The sequence below is a fragment of the Corvus brachyrhynchos genome, unplaced genomic scaffold (assembly GCF_000691975.1).
Source record: "Corvus brachyrhynchos isolate BGI_N302 unplaced genomic scaffold, ASM69197v1 scaffold26, whole genome shotgun sequence".
Classification (NCBI taxonomy): Eukaryota; Metazoa; Chordata; class Aves; order Passeriformes; family Corvidae; genus Corvus; species Corvus brachyrhynchos.
The window spans coordinates 10,533,988-10,547,477 of NW_008239324.1; the positions used below are offsets into that span (position 1 = coordinate 10,533,988).

General features: G+C 40.1%; 1 protein-coding gene across 6 annotated transcripts in view; it reads right to left on the bottom strand.

The window, feature by feature from the left end:
• Positions 1–13,341, bottom strand: part of ADCY7 (adenylate cyclase 7) — a 60,746-nt gene extending 47,405 nt beyond the window's left edge. For 5 of the 6 annotated variants that reach the window (XM_017740849.1, XM_017740848.1, XM_017740844.1 and 2 more), the window contains exon 1: positions 13,159–13,341. The gene's annotated coding sequence lies outside the window, so the exon portion shown is untranslated. Of the gene's footprint in view, positions 1–12,703; positions 13,090–13,158 lie in introns of those variants that run through there. The other variant, XM_017740845.1, reaches the window with a different exon arrangement.
• Positions 13,342–13,490: the final 149 nt, after the last annotated feature.

Genomic DNA, 13,490 nt, shown 5'->3' on the forward strand with positions numbered 1-13,490 from the left:
TAGGGAGGAACTGTGCTTCCACATATGCCCCAAGATGAGGAACAGCCCAGAGAGATGCTAGGCAAGAGCCAGGAATAGAAGAGATCAGCTTCTCAGGGGAAAACAGACCTCTCAATGCCTTTAGCACTAAGCAAGTAGTCAGGGTGGTGTGAAATTCTCTAACGTATGACAAAAGCCATTAATAGTTCAGTTATGCACAGTCTGTGACCTGCAGGAAATAGTCAAGACTGAAAAGAACAGGGACAGATAAATATATGCAAGCAGCGAAGACTCATCCCAGTCAGATTGGATCACCCCACCTCTGAAAACTGAATGAGGAGATCCAAGATGTTCTCCCAGAGCAAGGAGGAGAGTTGTAGTTGCATCATTTTTCTAGATGAGCAGTGTCAACGATTTATGCTGAGTCAGCCCTGAGCCCATCAATGCCTTGCGCTGGTCCCTGGGGCACTGTTCTATTAGAAGTGATGACTTTCACACCAGGCTGCTGAGCAGGATCCAAACAGAAACACACTTATTAAAGAAAGGAGAACTGCTACTTTATTTTTCAGTAAGAGCAAGAACACGCTGCCAGTACTTTGGGCAACTTCCAGCAGCCAAATTACTGTTAATGTCCTGAACGCTTTCCACTTTTGTCTGGGAGTTTCCAGGATGAGTAAATCAGACCTCATGTACTCTTATTTCTATCAACAATTCACAGAAAGAAAAAGCCAGAAATAAATCAGACTTGCTAGAATCACCCTGTGAGCAGTACTCAGGTTTATGCTTCCACCACTAAATCATACTTCAAGTTTGCTGCCTAAAATTCCAGTAATTTCATGAGGAGAAAAAAAAAGTGCTCTTCCCTTCCACCTTACAATTTTTGCATGACAAGATATACACCAAAAGAATCTGTATTCAAGAGCAGGAAATAGGGAAGGAAGAATTAAGGGACTTTGCAGATAAAAAGAACTATTTGAAAAGTTTAGCTCACTCTGTTAGGCAGAATGCAGTTAAGCACACAAACTGAAAAAATATCAATCATATGTGACCAATTTGCAGCTTCTAATATGTTTTTTATCTTGCGCACCTTCCAGAGGCTAATCTCCAAACCAAGTACTTTTGCATTTGATTGCCATCTCAAAAGACATATGAGCTCCCAGCGATAAAGAAAAAGCCAAACATTTACGTGTGTAGAGTGTTTCTGACATAACACAATCCGCACATATTTACAAATCCAAACCCCATACACTAACAGTTCGCTCATTTTTGTTGGTTTTAAATTGATTTTAACAAATGAAGCAGAAATTACTGAAATACCATATAATGCAAAATATGATAAACCCCATGTTCATATCTATCTCTGAGTTAGCCCACTTCATACAGGAACTAACAATCAAATGTTTCAGGGTAAGGAAAATCATAAGCCATATGCAACCCTTCAGTGACCTTAACTGTGCATAAAACAGGCAAATCTACATTTTTAGGTACTCTATGTATTACACACAGACATAAAAATGCTGTAACCTTTATTTAAATCATAAAACACTGGTTTACACCCACATTTCTACTACTTTATCACCATGCTAAGCCTAAGGATACAGACCTGCAAGTCAGAAACAAGGAAGGGAAGGAATAAAATGTAAGTGAAAATGTCTGTTATGTGTTTTTGTTAAAATCCACTCCTTAAAAATGACTGTTAGCAGTTACTCTGTTCAGGTGCATATATGTTGGACTATACCAATAATTTCATCACTGGCTATTTGCTAAATATACCTATAAGCATATATAAGCACAAAGAAACCCCAGATGATAAAATAAGTTGAAATTAATTGTAAGCAAACAGTCAAAACTTAGATCTCAAAACACTCTAATTGCTCCACAGCATTTTTACAAAAAGACACTGAAAGTGTTCAGTGACAAGCATAGAAAAAGGCTTTCTATGTCTTTCACACAAGCTCCCATCTTTAGGTGGTTTAAAAAAAGGTGTGTGGGGGAGACAGCAGATTTGCAAGAAATGTGCAAAAGTTCGAGTGATGTTCAAAGAAAATCAGTGGGGTAAAAGAAAAAAGTGTCCTGTTGGGAAACATATTGTACACTGTCAGTTGCAGATGTCAAGCACAAATTAAGAAAGCATTAAGATAAATTTTTATATTTAGACACCAGCTAGTGTCTAAATGTGATGAATATGGAAACCAACAGTCACTGAACTCTCCACCCAAACCACTGATTTACGAAATCCTGATTTCCTAGACGGGCTGACAAAAGAAGTAAAATGAAGCAAAATCAAAGCTGCAAATCAAGCATCCCAAATATAAGAGAGATTTTACACGTACTATGAACACTAGATGTCCACTTTATCAACATCACAGCTGAAAATAAATCTGTATTATGAACATAAAGCAAGACTCAAATCAACCAGAATAAACAAAAGTTAAGATTTTGCAGAAAAAATATATTCATGACAGCAAATATAATAACTAATACATCAATTATTTAAAGTGGTGTTAGATTTTATCCATTTCCTTTAACGTTTCCTCCTTTGGCAGAGATGAATCTGAACGTTAGCACAAAACCATGTTTCCCAAGGGGCTCTGACAGGGCTGTGTGTGAGTGACCTCCCCAGAGCCGATACAGACTGGACACAAGTGGATACTCCCCCCTTGCAGCCAGGGAGCAGCACTTGGCTCCTCCTCTGAGCCCTTGAGTGATTGTCCCAGTTTGCCCCGGTTTTATGACCCTACAGAAAGGATCAAGAGGAGGTCAGTCTAAGGAACAGGGATGATTCAGTGAATGACGCATCAAGGAACTCAGACTGCGGGTCAAGAAATCCCAAAGAAGAAAAGGAGTATTCTCATTCTGGCAAGAGTCAGACAAAAGAAAAGTCAGGAAGCTCATCAATAAAAGCAGATATTTGTGTCAGTACTCTGAGCACGCAGTATATCTAGTTCTGGTCAGAAATTAGTCTCTTGCACAAACAAGCTACTGTACAAACTCAAGGTAACTGCATCAATACAAAACCCAAAATGGTACATTCCAGAAACAGAGCATATAACCTTCGCCATATAGTTCTTCAATTAGTATGCTTGAAGTTATTGGGAAACATATGTAAAAAACTAAAGGTCCAAAGAAACTGTTTAAAAGTTTGCTGACTTCTTCGTTAAGACAGGAAGGAAATTATAAGAACACAGCACTGGTGTTTTATCAGAATATTAAGGTTAGCAGACATTTTTAGTGGACCCTAAGTCACATTTTGTGTTTTAAACAAAGCTTTTAGCATTTGACTACAGAGAAACACTCGCATTCAGCCAAAAGGAGATAACAATTCCTAAGAGAAGTGAGGAATCAGCATACAGTTCTGAAAGGCTTTTTTCTTTTTGTAAACAATTCAAAACCAAAAGCTATGTTTGGCAATACTGCAAGGAAGGTGCAGTAACCCCTCATGTTACTACCATGTCATAAAAAAAGGCTTGGCTTTTTTAGAAAGAGAAAGGGCAGGTGAATAAAACTCACTGTTGCCTATCTTCCCTATGCTGTTAGCTATATAGCAACATAGAAAAGAATTAACAATTAGTGAATAGTTTATGGGAATGCAAGCAATCATCTCAAGTAGGTTAGAACTAGAGAAAACTACATCTTGAGATCATTCTGATGCAGGGTTTACTTCCAATAAAATGGCACACAATACAGTTTGTGTGCTACAAATGATCTGTCCAAATTATCAAATTATCCAGATTTTAAAGATTTTTTAAAGGCTACCATGGCAAAGAAAACTACCTACCTAGTTATACAAACAAATTATCAGCAGATCAATTAAAACATGAAGATTAATAGCATGTAAAATTTCCCATAGTAACTGCCAATGTAAAAACTCACAGCCTCCTGTAAAGAAAAGCAGAATAACTGGTCTCACAATTTACCTTATGTTGGATAACAGCATACACAGGTAATAAAAAAGGCATTTTAACTTGCTCCCTGACAACATTTTGTGCAGCCACCCTCCTAGGTTATTGTCTAAAAACTAGTGTGGCCATAATTACCATGTTACTCCCCGGTGTAAGAATATACATTTATGTTAGAAGGTATTTGTGCAGCCTGTGTGCATTGCTGGGGGAGGTGAGGAAACTCTGCTATCATAAGCAGCTCTGCTCTGTAATCTCAAATTCCTCATGGCTGTCACAGGAGCCTACATGTATCTGAAGTTTTCCTGGACATTCCTAAAGCTCTTTAAACATAAGAGTCCTTCATTTGACAAGGGGAGCACAGGAAGGGCTGGTTGGATGGCACTGCAAGGAGCAGCACTCAGCCTCCTCTGCTGAATAAGACACCAGCAAAGATCATCCAAAACCACCTGGCTGTTCCCTAGCAGAACAGGTGCATATAAAAACAAGTTTTTCAGGTCTGAACTCAAATTGTAGGGTAACCATGCAACAGACCACCCAAGGGTCTGTGACTGGCCAGCAGTTGCACAGCAGCAGAGGGAACCAGAATCAAAGCCTGCTTGGATCCTTCTCACGAAGCAAAGCCCATACGGGGAGTGTCAAGTACAGGAACAGGGACGTGGGAAGCCTGGGAAGCATTGACTAAATCCTAAAGAACACTTCAAAGAACGAAGATTCAGGGAACAGCATGCTGTATAGCTTGTTTTGCACTGACCAGCAATTGCTAGCATCGCCTGGAAAACTGCTTTAAAAGTTCCCCCCACTACTAGCTCTATGTCTTTGTGACTGTCAGCTATCTCATGCCTCCAAGAGTTAAGTGTTACTAGCACATGGGATCCCAGAAAAGTTTGTTTACTTCAAAAAGACAGAGTCAGAACTGATTTTAATGTCCAGGGCATTTGTTCCTAAGGTCCAGGCTGAGTGAGTGGGTGCAGAGAGGCAGCACCCATTGCATATGGGGTGGACACAAATACAGCTGACTGGTGTCTTCCAAAGAAGGCACAAATCAGGGTGATACCATCACTAACTTGCATACAAAAAGAGAACTTATTAAAATTCAACCACAAGGCTGGAAAGAGCGATGGAGTTGTTCCCCACTCAGAGCTGACACACTTCCCCTGCCCACTGCCAGGCCACTGCTCTGACAGCACAGTTCAGGTTACAGCAACTAAAAAGTATTTCTGGACAACTTGATTTCCAATGTGTTAGGCAGCTGCCTTCAGAAGTGCTTCTAAAATACAGCAGGTTTCCAGAAGACATACACTACGTTCTCCCATCCGGTATCTGCAGAGTCCCCCCCATCGATGGCACTAACCCAAGCCTGACTCTGGATCAGGGCAAGTTCTTCCCGGGTCCACTATAGTATCATTGTGCAATAATAATGCAATATAATTAGGTCTCCTCTGCCTGCAACCCATCCCATTTCTGTGAGGGCAGTGCACAGCTAAAGAAATCCTTCCTCCTCCCCCTGATCTCACTTTTTTCTCCACTTGAAAACCCTTCAGGTTCTAATGAGAATATTTTTATAGCACATGAAAACTGCAACAATTGATTCATGGCTTTCTGATTCCCAGAGTTCCCATGGTTTCTACAACCACATAGTTTCTACAACTACTTACCAGCAAGTAGTAAGTTTAGTTGTTTTGGGGTTTTTTTTGGCTAGTGCTTCTTAAAAAATTGGCTGTTTGTAAATGCACAAGCCCAAAGAACGATGCCTGGGATACTGATATACAGAATGTGATGAAGATACTGGGGTACTGATGCACAGAATGTGCCATTCAGAAAGATAAAAAGACACAAGCACAGTATTTTCGATTCTGTGGCCTTCAAAAATGATGCTTTAGTTAGTTTTCTTTATTTATGCCAATAGATGTACATGTATCTTTACATATACACATTTTTATTGGCAGCAGAGAACTCCAGGAAAAGCCTAACCATGAACAATACAGTTTAAAACAAGTACAGGAGAATGCATTTCCAAATACAGCTGCCTGCATAAAAGTAGGACAGAAATTAATTCAACATGTAAAACAAGTGTTTAATGCTACTGTGATAAACCAGTTTAGCTACAACTACATCCAAAATCCCTGTGTAAACATGCTTGATAAATGGTTATGGAATACAGAGCCAATATAAGAAAAGAGCAACTCTTATTTCTTGCCTAAATCCAGAATCTTGAAAAGCAAAACTTCCTCCTTTATTCTCCCAATATAAGATACATTAATTGCCATTTAATCTCCTTTATCTAACAAGATTGTTAAATAATTTGTCTGCACTTGATCAGAAGCAGTTAACACCCACATGCAGCTCTGCTCAGACTGAAAACCTGTGTCACTGAATCGTGTTCTACAACTCCACAAGTGAGCTCTGAACATGCCAGCAATCAACACATCAGCTCACTGGAGAAAATAAAACAGCTGGTGTGGAATTTCGCCTTTTGTGGCACTGTAAAAACTGCATCAAACTGTTTTTACAAAGTAACTACACTGGGTTTTTGCTAGTTCTTTGAAAGCCAAACGTGGTGTTTGTACTGTTATCAAATCAAGTTCTCACTTTTCAGAGCAACTCCTAGCTCTGAGTACCTTCAACAGCTGTGTATTGGTATTTGCAATAACACTGCACAGTCTCAAGCAAACCACAATATACATCAACCCCTGCTGTAGCGCTGCAAAGCATCTTCTGCCTTATTTTGAAAGTGCAGCATCCTGAGGGAGAAGAGAGTGGGGGGCTTGTAATTGTTACAATTAGCAATCTAAAAATAAAAAGTAAAAACTACTAAATTCAAAACAGGATACTCCTCAGGAACTTGAAAAAAAAAATACAGATGATTTTTAAAAAGCACTACAGTAAAATATTTTTACGTTCATTTCCTGATGTAAAACAGCAGAACAGAGCTCACTCTTAAGAAATAGTGAAATCGGGATAACAATTCAACTGGCAATGCCTCCAACCAAAGCACAGTCCAGATCACTTTTCCAGCATGTTTTCAGAAGTGTAACTTACTACTTGGATAACCAGGAGCCAAATTTTACAGTACAGCCACCACTGACAAGGAGGGAACTGTCCCCACGCGTCTCTCTAGAAGTTCAACAACACATTCTGGCCACTTCCTCTAGCCTGGTTGTTCTGTTCCGACAGAGGAAAAAAATCATACTTAAAAAATGCTTATCCTATGAAAAAAAAAATTGCATTTTGTCCATTTAGCTTCATGAATCATCTGCAGCAGGTCAGATGAGCACCAGTGCCGACTTCAGGGGGGGGTGGTGGAAGCACAGGGGCAGGAAGTAAACAGAGCTGCTGGCTTTTAGTGACAGCTGCTCCTTGAGCCAGCTTAGCTGCACCATAAAAATCACAGCCTTCAGTGCATTGACTCCTGTGTTCATACTCAAAGTCATATATTTCTAGAAAAAAACCACTTTTTTTATTCAAACATCATTAGTCATTGTTACATAACAAGTGAGCAGAAAGGGATTTAAAGTTCCCAGGACGTTCCCAAAAGAGGCTGTGTCCTCCTGTATATACACAAGACCTTGCTGGAAAAAAAAGAAAAATCATTAATTCATGAACAAGGTGGATATTTCATAACAGAGAAAAACTGGGCCCAAAAACCCCAAAACTCAATCTGCTCACAAGCATACAAAGTGACTGGTAGTTATGTTAAATCTAGAGGAATATAAATTTTAACCTCAAAACCAAGTTCCTGATTAAAATATAATGCCTACAAACATTTACCACATTTTCTGTTATTTGTATTAGTTTATTCCCATAAACTTGTATCTCATGAATATATAAATGTTTGTTTTCTTGGCATTGAAATGCCTGCCATCTTCACAGCTGAAACTGCCAGTAAAGAAGGAGCAGAAGGTCAGGCAAAGAGTGTCAGGAAATGAGAAAGTTCTGATAGCGGTACCCCAACTTCCTTTCAAATGAGAAAATTGAAACCAAAATTCTGTTCTGCTACTGCAACTTATTTTTTTGATTTATTCCCACATGTGCTCAGTAGCAATAACAGGGAAAAAGAGACAGACACACAGAAAAGCTCCAGTACAAAGTTCATCCCCTTTCAACTTGACCCAGTCTGGGGTTTTCCCCACAGCCTGACTAAGTCTGAGCTTGTTTGAGCAAGCAGGTCCTGCCTGAAATACCGCAACAGATGGGCTCAGGTTGACAAGAGCCAGATGCTAAGAATATCTGGCATTTAAATGATCAGGGCTTTATTGCCCATTGCCATTAATTTCAGTTGAGCTTGAATAAATTTCAGTGAGCTCAGTCTGTCCCAATCTACCTTTGTGAGCTCCTTCCCAGCTGCACTCTTTACCCAGCCCTTCCGTGTGATCTGTCATCCTATAGGAACGCTTGTTCCCTCACTATTTTGGTTACCTGGATGGAAAACGGTATTCAAGTAAGAATTAGTCACTGCTAGGTGGTTTGATCATCGACTAGTTCTTTCAAAGAACCCCCAGTATGAATGTTTATTTTTATATAAATAAAGCAGAAAATGTCCCAGACTGGACATTAAGTAAATAATTAAGTAATGACTAAAACCCAGGCTATAGCACAAATGAAGAGCATCTTACTGCAATATTTTATTCAACTCATTGAAATGCTAACTCATTATTATTAGTCATAACAAAAATCCATGGAGTGAAAAGTAACAACCTAAACCCAAAATTATATAGTCACAGGTAAACTATTTCTACATTTGTCTACCTATAAAACACTTACTATGTTGTCTCCTTCCTTGAAATAAAGTATGCAGTCTCAAGACCTGACAACTTTGTCAAAGCCCTTTAAAGCATTTTTGTATTGATTCTATTATGAGACTATGCTTGGGGCTTTATAACAAGCCATTTACAAGGCAGCATTATCAAAAAAAAGAGAATTTATTGCTATTCTTGCTGAACACCTCAGAAAAATACATTCCTTTCGTTGTGGGCTGAATGGGAACTTGCATGTCAAACAGCACTTGTCTCTGCATCCCACAGAACAGAAGGTGGGACAAAGCCCTGCCACTACTCTTAAGTGATGCAGGACACTGGAGAATGAGCCTGAAAATTACCTCCTTCAATTATCTTTGCCAGCAGGCCCCAGCAGCAACCTGAGCAGAGCAAACACACAGACACTGCAGTGAACAAAGCACACACGGAGCACTGGGGCACTGGAGGGAGAAGCTGCCAGAAACAGCCAGCTCTGCTCAGAAAGACTTGTCACCTTTCTCTGACTTATGCCAGTTGCAGCCTTGGTAATCTTTGTTATTTCTGTTTTTAACTAGAGTCATTATTTATTCACTTTAGTTTTGTGCCCAGAGACAGAAGTTAAACACACCCTGTTGGTTCCTTCTCTCTAATTACAGACCAGAAGCTACTTTTATTGCTGAAAAGAGGATTACAGAACAGCTGTTAAGAGAGGAACGTTTTGGCCATTAGCTGTGAAGGAAGCTCTTAGGAAAAGCAGTGTATACAGCCCTGCTGCCACAGGACAGACAGCTTTTACTTTGTTTCTTCTTTAATGCACAACAGACCTGAAGCCTCTGAACTGTAGGGCCTGTGCTGTAAAAATCAAACCAGCAGCTTGGCTGCTACAGGGGAGGATGTTTGTTTATTTTTTATAAAAGTGCTACTGAAAAGAGACTACACAAAACAAAGCTGTTTGAAGGGCACATTTTGACACATGTCATAATTCCAAGGTAGTGAGGTAAAGCAGTGCTTTGGTTAGAAAAGGAACAACAGCCCCAGGTTCTACTTAAATTCTGCTGTTTATCTTTGAGTAACCTAGACAAAATCATTCCACCTTTTACACCTTAACTTTACTAACTCTGAAAAGGTAACATTCAGCAGTAGCAACCTACACATGGCGTGCAGGAAATTTCACTACAGCATATTTATGCTATCATATGTTACTATTAAGCAAAGAAAAACACTTCCAAAGGGAAGATCCAATGTATGGCTTGCCCCCTTGCCTGCATATATGGATTACCCTGTTGCTCAGCACCACAAGACAGAGCCTGGATCCTACTTGAGGAGCCTCAGGAAGATAGGATGGTGTTAGAGGTGAAAGACAAACAACAACAGTTACTTGAAGTGATTTCCAAGTCTCTGGAGATAACAATGATAGTGATTTTTATTATGAGATAAGAGTGTTGTAAAATTCCTAATTTTTTAAGACAGCATTTTTTTTCCAGGTGAAAATGTTGTGGTTTTGTAAGTAAGAGTAGGAGAAAATCTGAGATTGATGTGTTTACTGTTCTCAAAATGTAAAATATAAAATTCATTTTTTTAGCAAACACAAGACAGACTCTTCATGAAGTCTGCTGTAATGGCCTGAGGAAGAAGTTGCACTTCCTTACTGTAATACAAGATGATCTAACTACACAGTGCTTACAAACTATTTCACACTGTAACATCCTGTCAGTTTAGCAAATAATCATCTTGAAACTTTGCAGATGTTAGTTTAATTTATCCGGTATTCAGGTTAGCTCCTTGAATGGCGCTTTAAATTTGAATATTGGCTGGGTTTTATTAGGGAAGAAAAGAGAGATCTTTGGCTCAGCCAGGTCCCAACTTTCATCTGAAAAGCCTTGTTGATTTAAGGAAGATCTGTAACTCTTTAGCAGTGCGCCCAAGTCTTTGGAGCTGCTTGTGAGCTCAGCTGTTTGCCAGAGAGAGCCAAAGAACAGCAGAGAGCAGCGAGTGGCAGCGCAGGGGCCAAGGCTCCCCAGTGCCACTGACCCTCCCGTGGCACCCACAGCACATCCCACTCCTGCCCAGCTGCACCTACGCACCTCAGCTCCCAGGCTGACTTCCTAGGACAATAAAACACTCCTTGATTTACACGAAAAAGTATTTCTATACAGAAAAATCCCAAATGACACTTGCAATACAGAAGCTTTGCACATGCTGAGTGCAGTTTGACCATTACATTTTATTAATCTGAAACAAATCCAGGTAGTCTGGATCCTTTTTCAGAAAGATAAAACATAGCTTCAACACAAACTCTAAGACTGAGGGAGCAATCACCGGGTGAAGTATTTCACCCTATGTTTTACAGTCTTCATAATAAGTTAAAATCAGAACAAGTAATTTTGATAAATTCTGCAGCGTTAAACCCAAGTCAATGGTGTAGCGCAAGAATAAATCTAAGTTTTCAATTTAGAGATTTTATTGTAATTGCATGGTGAATACTGCCTTTTTCTTTTTTATTTCTTTTTCTTTTTTTAACCTAAGAGCAACTAGCAATTACACAAACACCCACCTTAACAGAAAACAGTGATCATCATTTCTAGGCTTACACCTTAAACTAATTAGCTCTCAACCAGCACCTGCTCTTTCACTTAGCACAAGCCCTGAGAACATAAATACCCACATACATTAGGGAATGAAGTCTCTCCTTTGTTTACTCTTAATGGTGTTGACATTAGTTTCATTAAGAAAAAATTTAAGCAGTTTAATGGCTGCTTTACAAGAACCCCCAATGACCCTAATTGCTGTTCCTAATGGCTTCTGGAAGCAAAAACAACATGCTATAATGGCCATTAGAAATCCATATTGGCTTACTGTTTTCAGAGAGGTATTGCATGTACCTCTCTGTTTCTGTTCCACACTTCTGGATAGGGGAAACTGTCAAGGTGTGGCGACTTTGGCAAATACTGGTTTTAATGTCACCCACTCCAGTGAACACTTTTTTCAGAAGTACTTAATTCACCATAGACACAAATATACCATGAGTGCACTGTATGACACCTCAACACATTCTTTCTCCACCTATAGCGGATCATAAAAAACTGTCCAGATCTGTACTTCAACATTTGAAAGATCAGGATACGTAAACAAACAATGAAACCCCTCCAACACATACAACAACCACTCCCCACTCTTTATTTATTTACTTCTGACACAAATATTAAACCCTTCTGGAATTTTTCTCTTTCTCTCCTGGAATGCTGCTTGCATAAAAATAGTATAGGAAATTATTCTTATTAGCCTTTAAAATATATAATAGCTACAGAATTTCTTTATAGTACTTTTCCTTTTTAGACATAAACAAGTTCATATATATATATATATATATTTTTTTTTTTTTTTTAAGGTGAGCTCCTTTTAGAAGTTCCCAGGTCCCTCTCTTCTATTAACAAAAAAAACCCCACCCCCCCCCTCCAACCCTTCCATCGTGAATCTTAGCAGAAAACAGTAAGGTCACTAATGCAGGTACATTTACATCCTATTTCCCACTATGAAGAAATTTTCATATTGCTGTGTCCAGAAGCTTTATTCCCTGTAATAAATCTCAACCACTTCAAAATCAAATCCAAAGTTTTTAGGTACACTTGTGGGGATTTTCCCCACCTTGTATTTGCACAGCACTTATCACAGCAGGGTCTTGGGGCACAACCGAGCGTGTCAGGCTCCCAGTAATACAGATGAAATAGAACACATCTGACAGGAGAAAAACAGACTTCTGTGCTGAACCAAATTCAAACATTACATCTCATATTTACTTTGTGTCTCCAAAAAGGTTTCAAAGTGTCTCTGCCCAGTTCTCAGCACTTGTGCTGACCACATCCTTACTGCTTATGACAGAAGTCTCAGGCTTAACAGACTTGAGTATGGTCCTGGGTCATTGCTGATGATATGCCCCGTTCCTGATCCTTCATCTGCCACTGGCAAACATCAGATCCCAGCAATAGTGATCCAATGCTATTCTATATGTTTTAAAGCATTTCAACCCCTTTATTACCAGTGGTTATAAAAATGCCATAACACATCCCATGGAGATTAGAAATAACTTACCTATTCAGCAGTAAAAAAAGACACAAACCAAACTTCAGCTGATATTTCAAGCACGCTCTGGTATTTAAGTACCTCCTTCAGCAGTTTAAAGCCCTATTGTGCTAAAAAAGTGCAATCCAAAAAGGATCCAAAATACGCTCTAGTAAGAAGCAGCCAGCTTTTGGCTTTTGAGTGCAAAAGACAACCCCAAACTTCTCCATTCATGAACCAGTGCTCAGGCCTCGCAGCTTTACCAAATCCGCCTTTTCTGAGCAAAATAAACTTGGAGAAGAGGTTTATGGGCCCCAACACTTTTTCGCCGTTCCCAAGTGTATCAAGTGGTGTCACACGAGGTAGTAAATAACCATTACACGGGAAACTCATCGAGCCCTCGACTCTTGCTGTCGTACTCCGCGCAGCGCGACCCCGAGCCCTCACCCTCCCAGGGCATCTCCCCTCCCAGGGCGGTCTCTCACCTGCGGCCGGCGGAACAGCAGCGGGGCAGGGCTTCAGCTCCTGCTGGGGCTGGGACCGGGACTGGGCCCTTCTTCTGCTGCTGCTGCTGCTCCTCCTCCTCCTCCTCCACCACCTGCTCCAGGACCTCACCTTGTCCAGCAGCAAAGTACTCATCAGCAGCACTCTGTAGCACATGTTGTCGGTCCAGTTCATGCCATGGCAGTGGCTCCTGGATCACACATTCATTCTCAAGCTGCTGGTCACCATTTGCCACCACCACCTCCACCACCAGGTCCTCTCCCCCACCACCAACCTCCCCATCCTTCAACAGGACACCAAGGGTTGCAAGAAC